Source organism: Gossypium arboreum, chromosome 8 (assembly GCF_025698485.1).
Source record: "Gossypium arboreum isolate Shixiya-1 chromosome 8, ASM2569848v2, whole genome shotgun sequence".
NCBI classification, from domain to species: Eukaryota; Viridiplantae; Streptophyta; class Magnoliopsida; order Malvales; family Malvaceae; genus Gossypium; species Gossypium arboreum.
In genome coordinates, this window is record NC_069077.1 from 61,571,946 (window position 1) to 61,584,950 (window position 13,005).

A 13,005-nucleotide genomic window follows, 5' to 3' on the forward strand; every position below is an offset into this window, starting at 1 on the left:
GTGTGTTCTTTATTAAATGCTCTAAAGGAGTACTCTTAAATAAGAATTGACAGGTTATTGAATCGCACACTTTGAGTGTACTGCTTGAGTATCCATCAAAATTTCAATGATTCAACGGACAAAACTCTTGGCATGATGAGGGAATTATGATATGAAATGAAAATGTCTTGAAAGAATATTTCGTGATGAGCTCATCTATGTTACTTGATTGACATGAAGATTTTGTGACTAACATGTTTGATTGTATGTATGTGTTTAGACAATTGTGCCAGATGGATGGAACCATGATATTGTATGCTTAGGTTTAATAAACGGGATTGGTAAGTTTAGTTTCCATTATACGAACTTACTAAGCATGTAATGCTTACTCCGTTTTATTTTTCCCCTATTTTATAGTGCTCGAAAGCTCGCGAAGTTTGGAGATCATTAGAGCATCATCACACTATCCACTAGCTATTTTGGGTATATATAGTAAAATCATTTTGGTATAATGGCATGTATAGGCTAACTTGGCCATAGATGGCTTAAATATGTGGTTTGTAATCTAGCCATTGAAATGGCTAGTAATAGTTGTTTTTGACATTCTTGTAATGTCATACTATGGTAGCTATATACATGCTAAATGGTTGTTCAAATTATGCCTATCATATGAAATATACCAAGGTAAGATTATAAACATGTATGCATGTAATGATATGCCTTGTTGAATGATGGAATTTGCTTAATTTGAATGCTTGAATTGGCTGGTATTGCATGTGAGTTTTAAGTCCAAGTCATCAATAAATTATTTACGTACAAACTTACCTCGGATCTAGAAATGGCAATTTACCATTCTAGTCCATAACCTTGTATTTTCCCGATTTAAGCCCAAATCTCGATTTCCTTGATCTATAATATCACATTTAGCTTACTAATTAGTCACACTATTCATATGGGTCTAAAAATCATATTTTTTACAAATTTACATTTTGACCCCTAAACTTTTGCATATTTGCACTTTTGCCTCAAGGTTCAGAAATTAAACTTCTTCCTATTTTCTTATGTTTTATGACATGCTGATCATTTTTCCCTTATATGGTAACATCAAATTCTCACTCTAACATGTACTTATGAACATTAGGTATTTTTACCGATTATACCGTTTTACTCGTTTTCACGTAAAATCGCTTAGAAAAAGTTGTTTAACACAATTTCAAGCTTCATATTCTATCATTAAACATCAAAATACATGCATATCATTCATGGGTAAATTTTTAAACATAAATCCTAGCTCAAAATAATGGTAGAAATGAGCAGATCATGTTACTGGGATTTCAAAAATACATAGAACATTAAAACGGAGCTCGGAATCACTTACTATTAAGCTTGAAAGCTTAGCCAAACCCTAACCATGGCTGCTCTTGGTACATTCTGCTGTAGCAAGAAGAAAGGGACACATTTGGAGTTTAAAATTTGTCTTTTAATTCATTTTACCCCTAAATGACCAAAATGCCATTTTTACTATTCTTTCAAATTTTACCCAATCAAGGCCATTTTTGTCCAACAAGTTATAAAATGGTTTAATTATCATTTAAGGACCTCCCATTTAAAATTTCATAACAATTTGACACCTCTAACATGTAGAACTCAACTTTTGCACTTTTTTACAATTTAGTCCTTTTTACTAAATTAAGTGCCCAAATGTCGAAATTTTCGAACGAAATTTTCACGAAATCATTTCATGAAATCGTAGACCATAAAAATATAATAAAAATGAAATTTTTCTCATCGAATTTGTGGTCCCGAAACCACTGTTCTGACTAAGCCCAAAATCAGGATGTTACAGCTACAAATCGAGGAGCTAGATGAATGGCGGACACATAAACCGAGAACACACGATAAACCAAAACTATGTCAGAACAAGCTCAATACCTTTCCAAATCAACTTAAGGTTGGAGATAAAGTTTTATTAGATGCCGCAGATCCTCACATTGTCACTGCCAAACCGAATAAAGAAATTCCTCTTATGGTACTTAGCATTTTCCCATTCGGTACAGTCGAGGTAAGTCATCCCCAGTTTGGCACTTTTAAGGTAAACAATACCCGCCTAAAACCTTATTTTGATGAAATTCATATCAGGAATGAGGAGTATAAACTCCTCGAACCACCATGACCATTCAATGGACAGGTAAGTCGAGCTTAGACTATAAATAAGCACTTCTCGGGAGGCAACCCGAGCACTAACTGTATTAACTTCTTTAAATTTTAGTGTTTAACACCTAACTTACTAACAAAGCTCTTGAATACAGGTTTACCACACAGACACGGCCAAGCACATGGGCGTGCCTTAGGCCGTGTGAAAATAGGGCAAAGATTTCCCCAACATGGGCTATGATAAATTGCCACGGCCCTGCGACATGGCCGTGGGCGAACCTGCCAAAACAACACCAGCGTGCGACATGCCCGTGCCTGGAAACCGTGGCCAAACCTATCAAATTAACACGGGCGTGCGACACGCCTATGCCAAGCAACCGTGGGTGAACCTGCTAAAACAACACGAGCTTGGACCTTCATACACGGGCGTGGGAGAAGCGAACAAAGATAGCCACGGTCGTACGACACGATCGTGTGCACCAACACGCCCAAGGTACACAGGCGTGGGAAAATTGCCAGACGCGCCCAAATTTAAAATTCTCGAATCACACGGGCAAAAATTGGGGAACACGGACGTGTTCCCTGGCCGTGTGTCCCAAAATCTATAAATACCCTTCACTATTCATCATCTCCCTCACCCAAAATCCCTAACCCTAGCCGCTGCAGATTTACACGGCCTCCTGTCACTCCCTTGGACCTCCTTCAACCACATTTTTTACGCCTAAGCTCCTCCCTCTTGCATTTGTTTACTCCTTTATCTCAATCTTCTTCAATTATTTTGCTTCTTTCATGATTTCTATGCTCTATTTGACTATTTTATGTGCACATTCATAGTTAGAATAGTAGATAAATGTATATTTTTAAGTTTTGTTTTGGTAATTTTTTTTATTTTCTTAGTCAGTAAATTAGGCTACATTCATTCATGGTTATTGTTTCTATGGATTTCTTGCTATTAACCCCACACAAATTCATTCTTTAGATATCTCCATTACTTATTCTCATAGGGTTATTTGGCACATTTACTTTGGCTATTATAGTATAGGTTAATATGTAAGCCCCATGGAAAGTATTCACATTTTACTTCAATTTCCATTACAGGTACACCATATCATCTTCACGAGGAAAGAAAGTCGTCGTCCCTGCTTCGAAGAAAAGGAAGGAAGCGTCATCTTCTTCGGGTCCTACTGCAGAAATCTGTCACCCTTTCCTGTAATTTCCCATTGGGCCCCAATAAGAACTTTTCCAGATTCTACGGGCCCGACCCTTGGAAGTGGGCCGCTGTATAGACTGGGTCGTGCTAGAACAAGTCTAACTCACAGATGCAATTCAGGCCTTCCTCACCACCAATTCTTGAGGGCTTTTCTTTGAGATTGTCGAGCCGACATATCTCGAACTCACGATGGAACTTTACTCAACGTTCCATCTTCAGACCATGATGGCCCACTTTGATGAGCCAAGAGTAATCCAATTTCACCTCGGCTGTCTAGTCCGCCAATTGAACGTCCCAGAGTTCAGAACCGCACTGGGCCTTTACATTGAGGAGTTTATGGAGGAGAATGAACTCCATGCTCTCAACCGCCACATCCATCACTCTCATTCACGGTGTTGGAACGCCCTCACCTCGACGTTGCCTCCTACAATCCTAGCCGCTCCAAGGCATCGGCTCTCCCTCCATCTCTGAGGTACTTACACGCCATTTTGGCTCACACGTTAACAGGAAGGCAAGAGAGAACTGGCGTCATCAACACTCACGATGCCTACTTTCTATGGTGTATGTCGTACAGGCACGTCATAGACTTTGCTTATTTCATTGCCCTTGCCATTCAACATCAGACGGAGCAGCATAGGAAGGGGGTCATCTCCATTGGGCCCTATGTGACACGGTTGGCTCGGTACTTCGGGCTCCTCAACACAGCAACCCAATCATCCTCCCTCACTCTCATGGGCCAGATGTCCCCACAGGGCATCTCGAGCATGCAAAGTATAAGGATGATCAAGAAACGACGTGGCATCTTCCCTCCTCAGTACCGTCTCGCCCAATCCACCGAGGAAAAGGCCCTCGAGGACATTACTGATGATGTCCCTCCACGTCACAAGGACCCACCGTCTCAGCCACCACCTCCTTCTTGTCCAGTTCATGCGGCAGCTTCATACGCTGACATCTCTGAGCGCCTTACCCAATTCGAGCAACAGTGTTTTTAGAGCTTCGATAACATTGATGCTACTCTACAACAGATTTATTAGCACCTTCACATCTCATCGCCACCCCCACCTCATGAACCATATAGCGATGAAGTTGTTTAAAAATTTTTATTTATTATTTTATGTTTTTACTTTTATTTTATTTTAAGACTACTTTTTATTTTTCTGTCACCTTATTTTTATTAGGACTTATAATTATTATTTTACAATTTTTAATTTCGGCTAATTCATATTGAGTACTTACTCTTCCTTATATATTTTCTAAAAGAGTTCCTGATTCTATCACAGTTATAAAGAGCTCCAAAGCTCACTATTACTCAGGAACTTGAAACTCCACTGGGAAAGGTTCTCCACGACTGCCATGTCCTGCTCGACCACGACCATAGCTACCACCAGATATAATATTCTTTTGGTGCAGGACTTATGGACTAATGAACCTCTACCACCGCTAGAGTATCCTCCTCCACCCTCACGCCGATTATTCTCCAAAACTCCAGTTCAAGGAAATTCATTCATCACTCAGGAAGTTTCACTTCTCTCCCTATCTTATATTTATATTCTTTTCTATATATCTATCTTTGTACATTGAGGGCAATGTACATATTAAGTGTGGGGTATTCATTTCACTATCAGAAAAATCCCTGAATGATTTCCTTGTTCTCTTGAAAAGTTCTCATATCATGTTTAGGATAAATTTTGATTGATTTATGACTTTTATTGATATATCTTGAATTAAAACATAGGCATTTATGCACTGATTGTTTAAACTTTAAGACATTAGGGAATCAAGCATGATAAGTTGATTTTTGAAGAATTAAAAACTTTTAGGTTGTTTCCCTAAGTTTAGGTATTATCTTGAGTTGGAATTCACAAGTTTAAACATCAAAAAAGCCATAATTTTTGTGAGATCTTGAGCCTTTAGAGCATCTATTATTTCTTTCATGCTCACTTTCATTATGAGTGCGTCAGTATTGAATTGTTATTCTAGAACTTGCTTGATTATGCATGTCAAGGCCACACTATTTGATTTGATATGTCAAAACGATAAAGGCACTTAGGTTTAACCCACTCACTCCATAAAAGCTTACCTTCACAATTAACCCTTAGTGAACCCCCTTGAGCCTAACAACCCATTCACTGATTTACCCTTGATATTAACCCATAACTCATTATTGTTGAAACCCCCTAAATTAGTTTGATCCCTATTTTTTTCGAGATTTGAGTTGAAATAATTGCTTAGCTATGTTTTATTCTATTTTGTAATTATGTGTTCTTAAAAAAATACATGTATACATATTAGTAGTAGTAATCTTTTGAGCTAAAGAAGTTAAATTCCATATTCTGAGAAACAGCTCTGTTGTATGCAATTGATGACTAGTCATTTTTCTAGTTAGGCAATTTTTCAATTCAATCTCAATTCTAACCCTTTCTTTCAGCTTATGACCACACCCTTTAACCAAAGCCATGTTACAACCCTCTAAAGACCTTTTGATTGATGTTTCATCTCAATTTATAGTGATGGAGATTTGATTTTCATGCAAGCCTATGGTAATGACTTTTCATTATTGACTATTGAGTGTTTCATTTATTGTCCTTAAACACCTCGAGTGATTTGAGTGAATCTTCAGTAAGGAACACCTATGTTTTCATAATAAAATGCTCAACTTGAAATGTTTGAAACTTTGATGTTCTTTAAGTTGAATTTTCAATGTATGATTACCTATGGATTATTTTGAGATATTATCAATAGAAATTATAAGTTGAGAAGAATTTATTTTGATTATGAATTGAGGATTTTGCTTGAGGATAAGCAAATGCTTAGTGTGGGGGTATTTGATAAACCGTAATTTATACATATTTCTATCACATGCTTAGCATATTTTATGGATGATTTTTCCTTAAAATTGGTGAATTCGATGCTCCTAATGCCTTAATTTCATGTTTTATACTTAGGTGAGCATAGGAGAGTGAAACGAACGAGAAATGGGCCAAAAATGGAGAAAATGGGCCAACGTACGAAATCAGCACGGCCTGGACCTTCTCATACGGGCAGACCACACGGTCGTGTCAATTTGGCAGAATCGAATCGTGACTCACACGGGTGGACCACAAGCCCGTGCCTATTTAACAGGCTTGACCATGGCCTTAAGCAATCGCACACGGGAGTGTCCCTGTCGAGCCCAAATTCAGTCCAATTTAAAAAAGGCCAATTTTGAGGGTTCTTAGGCATTCTAAAGCCTATAAATACACCCTAGAGGAGGAGGAAAAAGACACAGAGAGGGAAGAAGGGAACTGTTCAAGGAAAGCCGATTGATCCATCTCAGAAGCCGGATTCATCATCAAGACTGAATATCTCCCCTCAATTTCCCTTCAGGAGTTTTGGGTTTTTCTTTATGTTTTGTATTCATTATTCTTCTGAGATGTTTACCTTTTTAGTTATAAACTAAAACCCCTAAATACCTAAGGGGAATGAAACCTAAGACAGATTTTGTTATTATTATCTGAATTGTATGATAAATATTTGACTTGTTTTTAATTCTTGTTTTGATATTCCAGGATATTGATTCAAGTTAAGCTCTTATTCAGAGGAGGAATTGACCTTATCTAAGAGTACATTTGTCATAATTAAGCGGAGATAGTTGCGCGCCTAGAGGTAGAGTGACAAGATTTTGCCGGATTAGGGTGAAACCTAAGAAAATGATCCATATATCGAGTTAATGCAACCCTAGGGAGTTAATTAGAAAGAGATTTCAATTATTCAACCTAGGGTTAGACTTTTTTAGTCTCGAGAGAGATAATAATATAACTTAGGGATTTCTACGGATCAAGTCAAATGAATAAATCATCCGATTCAGAGTCAAATAACAAGTGAAGTCTAGGTGGATTTTCCTTAGGTATTGTCTCAATCAATCGAGTTTTCCAAAAGTAATTCCCCAATTCTATTTTCTGTGAATTCTTAGTTTAGTTAATTAGCTAGTTAAAACAAACCCCATTATTCTTAGGCTAGATAATAAAAAGACAGTCATTACTAGTACTTTTAGTTCCTTTGGGTTCGACAATCCGGTCTTGCTAAAGCTATACTACTGTACGATAGGAACACTTGCCTTCATCGTGATAATAATTAGTTTCAAGAACGATTCATTATAAAAATTTAAAACATGTCACGAATATCACATATCACTTGTCATCTTGAACAACTTCATCCAACTAAGTCCCACTTCTAAGAATGATGGCATTGCATTGCTCCTTCCCTTGGGTTCTCTAATTTTCAGTATCACTTGGCAATGCTCTTTGTGGCCTTGAATTTAGAGCATTCGCTATTTGCCCTACTTGATTTTCAAGAGCTCGGAGAAACGCAACCTGACTCTGAATCACAGCATCATTTTTTATCATATACTCCTTCAACAAAGATTTAATAGAATTAGAAGATGATACCTGACCTTGTTGAGCATTTTGCTTCAGTATAGGATGATTATAACCAGGCGGTGCATTGTGGATATTCTATCTTGCAACATTATGTGAACTCCTTGCACCTTGATTATTCCAACTAAAATTCAGATGCTGGTTCCACCCCGGGTTGTAAGTGTTAGAATAGGGATTATTATTTCAGTATACCGATGCTGAGTTTGATGGGCATTCATCAAACACATGATCTTCACCAAAAAAAACACACGATTCTTGAACTGTAGTTGGTCTCTTCATTGTTTTGATCATATTAGTTAAAAATGATAACTAAGCAGTCAATGAAGTGATTGCATCAAGTTACATGATACCAACTAGTTTCTTACCCATCCAAACTCTCGTTGTAGGATATTAATAACCATTGTTGGCAATCTTTTCCAAAATCTCATATGCTTCATTATAAGATTTATCCAATAAAATACCATTGGTGGAGGCATCAACTACCATCCCAATATTTGCATTCAACCCATTATAAAACATCTCCATCTAAGTCCAATGCTGAAATCAATGCATCAGACAAGTCTTTAAATTGTTCTCAAGCTTCATATAATGTTTCATCATCTAATTGCTGAAAAGATATGATGTCATTTCTAAGCTTGGCATTCATATTTAGGGGATTATATTGTAGCAAAAATATCTAGAAAAGATCATTTCATGATGCCACTATTCCTAACGGCAAAATATTCAGTCATGCTCTTGCACGATCTATTAAAAAATATAGAAATAGTTTAAGTCGCAAGGCATCTTCAGGAACACCCTGTTGCTTGAATGAGTCACGGAATTCTAGGAAAAGTCTTAAAATGCAGTCTTGGATCTTCAGTTGGTAATCCACTAAACTGTCCTACTATTTGTAACATCTGAAACATTACAGGTTTTAGCTCAAACTGTTAACCCTATATTTGTGGTCTAACTATCCCTGGATTTAGGTCATCCAAAATTGGCACAACATGCTCTCGGTTTGGTTTATCCCGATCATCTATCACCCTACAAACATGATGATTAGCGTCCTGACCATTCAAATTATCATTTAGACCAAGATCATTCCCATTCTAAGATAAGTTCTTTTCGCCTTCTTCGCAAAGTTCTCTCAATCTCTAGGTCAAAAGGATACTCTTTGTTAGTAGGAATGCCCCTTCTCAAACACTGATGGCAAACCTGTAGAAACTAAATATAACTAAGTTAAATAAAACTAATGGAATTAAGTAAAATAACCAAACCAAATTACACCAAATTGTCGATCCCCGACAACAGCGCCAAAAACTTGTTGTGTGTGAAATGATATGCGATTTGTGCAAGTATACACGTCGAATCAAGTAATAAAGTGATGAGTGAGTATCGTTCCCACGAGGATTGGATTAAGCCACAAAAGTGGTAAAGTTATTATAATAAAATACAATTAATGCTATTGTAAAGCTATGGTAAGTATACAGTGGCAATTAAAGGAATAATGATGTATCCAATATGTGGAATTAATGAATACTTGGAAATGTTATGGCAAAACGAGAGCAGAAATGTAATGGAAATTATAAGAATTACTATGGAATATTATGTAAACGATCAAGTAAATAACTAAGAATGATATAATAAATATACTACGGTAAGGGATAAGGGATATAAGAGGTTGATATGGAAGGTTGGAATTATTAAGAATCTACCCTTACTGTCAGAAATGTCTTGGAAAAATCGTAATCAATCTACTGCTCAGAAGATCTCTAAAGTGGTATACTTCTTTCGAGAGTAAAAACCTTAAGTTATCGTGCCCGTGTTTATAGGCCTTTAATACGGCACCCTACACTGTTTCCTTATGTTTAAACGTTGCTCTATGTCTAGAGTCTACTACAAGTATCTGTCGAGTATTTGCTAATATCATTCAATTTCGATCCAACTAATCCAACCTTTTTAGAATTAAATTAGTTTATGGGCATGCTACACAGTAGTCTATGTCTAGGGATTGTACACATACAATTTAGAAATAAAAACAATTGAATGAAATAGTAAATTGATTCAGATCTATACTTCAACCATTAAAGAAAATAAATGTTTCATCATGTAATCCCAACCCTATGAGATTTAGCTCATGGGTTGGCAAATAAAATTCAAAACCAAAATATCATTCAACATCATTTTCATTAAATCAATTCATGGAGAAATAGTTAAGAAATAACAGAAGAATGACAAAAAGACAACTTTCACATGTCTAGTTCACACTCCAGCGACACAGTGTCTTGTGGTGGCTGATGGGGACTACTTTCGTCTTCCTCTTTCCGTCTCTACTCAACCGCTACCCTCTAGTTTTGCCTATGGATCTCCACCCTTATTCGCTATTTAGGGCTGCCTCATTTGGCTTTTTATAGCTTTTTCCCTAGGGTAAAACCAACAACCCATGTTTATTTCTCATCTTTTTAAATTCTTTTTTTCTAGGATAAAAATCAACATCCCAGGATTATCTTCTCCTCTTTTTTAGGTAGATTTTTCTAGTACAAGTGTAACACCCCCTAATCCTTATTCGTCGCCGAAATAAGGTTACGAAGCATTACTAGACTTTTTAGATCAAATACGAACATTTACATAATCATTTAACATACACATCATAATTTAATCATATTGTCCCTATATTAAGCCTTCGAGGCCCAAAATATATGTTAGAAACAAATCGGGACTAAATCGGGTACTTTAGAAATTTTTCATGAAATTTCAAAATTTTTCTTAGGTGCAGGGGTCACACGTCCGTGTGGTCAGGGGACACGCCCGTGTGGCCATTAAACATGCCTATGCCTCTGCCATATCTGACCCTGTGTAACTCTTTGACTTAGGTCACACGGCCAGCCACACGCCCGTATGCTAGGCCGTGTGCCTCACATGGCTAAGACACACACCCATGTCTCTACCCGTGTGAAATTACCTGGATTCTGTTTTGAAATTTTAAAGTTGCAAAAGACACACGGCTAAACCACATGCCCATGTATTAGCTGTGTGTCTCACCCGGTCCAGTCACACACCTGTGTGTCTGGCCATGTGGACTCAAAATGAACCTTAAGCATCAAGTTTACCATACCCTACAATCTTAAAAAACAAGCAACTCAAAAACCAATCGTTCAACCATTTCAAAACGCGATCAAACACATTTAAAATTTGTCAAAACAGACATCCTAAATGCCTAACCAATGTACCCTCTTAAGTACTTTACTCGTATTATAAAAATAGTTCAATAAATCACCATTCAAACAAAATTCTAAATTCATACCAATTTCATTCATATTTACCTAAATCATGATTATTTTATACACTAACTTAAGCACACCATCTTATAGCCTCAACATAGTACACATATATTCATGTATATAAGTAACCAATATCATCTTACAACGTCATTTACAATCATTTCCCAAAATGATAAGCATAAGACATCCTAGGTACATGCCATTACCAAAAAGAAGTATACATCACCATGTTTTGAGTTTGGGATTGTTGTGGATGCTGAATCGGCAATTTGACTTTAACCTAACCTACGCACAGAAAACAAACCATACGCTGAGTATAAACTCAGTGGTATTTCTATAATCCGAATACTTTAAGTAAGTAGTATAACATGTACATTAAAATCATACAATATCTATCCACATTCAATTAATCAATTCATAGATAACCATTTATCACACATTCAATTTTCTTCATTTGCTATCTCAAATAGCTTTTCACAATTAAACACAATTCATGTGATTCTAACCATAATCCAATTCACCATTCAATTTCAATCATGACATTGTTTTATTCATTTACTCCTATTAACATGACTCGGACTCGGACGGATACATAGATTCAACCAAAACACACCAGTTTGGCACCCAGTGCCTCATCGGATATTTAGAAGTAATAAGTTGACACCTAGTGTCTCATCGGCTTAACCGAAGTAAAATGGTGCCCAGTACCTCATCAAATTTATCCGAAGTAATAATTTGACACCCAGTGTCTCATCAACTTGAAGTTGAAGTAATCCCTGAACTCTTCCAATCCTATGGCATGCCATCTATATCCGACTCAGCCCGATACAGTTAATAGGGTTCCAATTCACATTTCAATACAATCAATATTCAATATAAATTTTTCCATATAATTACATATATTCATGAGATCAATTCAATTCAAATCAATTTCAAAATATCATATAGTCACCTCAACTACTTACCATGAACATTAAATCAAAATACAACAATTTAATAGTTAAATTCAGATTATAGAAATACAAACCATAATTTCTGAGCTACTCCTCGTTGACTTTTTCCTTTCCCTTCTTAGCCGAAGTTTCCGGCACAACGTTAGCTATGGAATTGAAACAACTGAAAATCATCAATACAACACAATTTCACATTGAATATTTCAATTTATATTCAAATTTTGCCTAAATTCCAATTTAGTCCATAAACTAAAGGTGCTCATGGGCCGGGCCGGGTTCGGGTCGGGCTCAACTAAAAATTTAGGCCCATTCATTGGGCTCTTGACTGGTGGGGCTAAAATGGGCCTAAAATTTTGCCCGAGCTCGGTCCGGCTCCCCATATTAATTTTTTTATATTATTTTTAAATATATATAATACATCAAAATACTAAAAATCAAAATAAATATTTTCCAACAAATTGAAAAAAATTTAAAAATATGTAGACTTAAATAGCACTAATATAGATGCAACTTAATAAGCAAATACCTTTAAAATAATAATAATAATTAACAAATGCCTTTAAAATAATAATAAAATTAATAATAAAATAAGTTTTATACAATATCCAAACAATAACAATAAAATAGTAGCAATATAATAGTAATATGATAGCAAAATAGAGAGAAAACAACAAGAAAATAACATTAAAAAACAAAAAAAAATAGCATATTTTTTTTGTCATTTAGTGAATTCGGGCCAGGCTCGGGCCAAAAATACCTTACTGGAGGCCCGGCCCATTTTTTAAACGGACCTTATTTTTTGTCTAAGCCCATTTTTCGGGCCTATATTTTTGCCCAAACCCTCCCACATTTCAGGAGGGCCTTCGGGCGAAGCCGAGTAGCCCGACCCATGAGCAGGTCTACCCTAAACTAAGACTAACTTTATTTCTCCAAATTAATTCCATATTTTCATTCAATTTCCTCTTTAGACTAATTTTAACTCTCTAATTTCACTTAAATCCCTAAATTTTGAAATTTTCACAATTTAGTCCCTA

The 13,005-nt window shown here is 36.3% G+C and overlaps 1 non-coding gene across 1 annotated transcript; it reads left to right on the forward strand.

Moving 5' to 3' along the window:
• The first annotated feature begins 8,287 nt into the window (after positions 1 to 8,287).
• Positions 8,288 to 8,395, forward strand: LOC128279833 (small nucleolar RNA R71). Its single transcript, XR_008270026.1, has one exon. It is a non-coding gene; the product is annotated as a small nucleolar RNA R71 (small nucleolar RNA).
• The last annotated feature ends 4,610 nt before the right edge of the window (positions 8,396 to 13,005 follow it).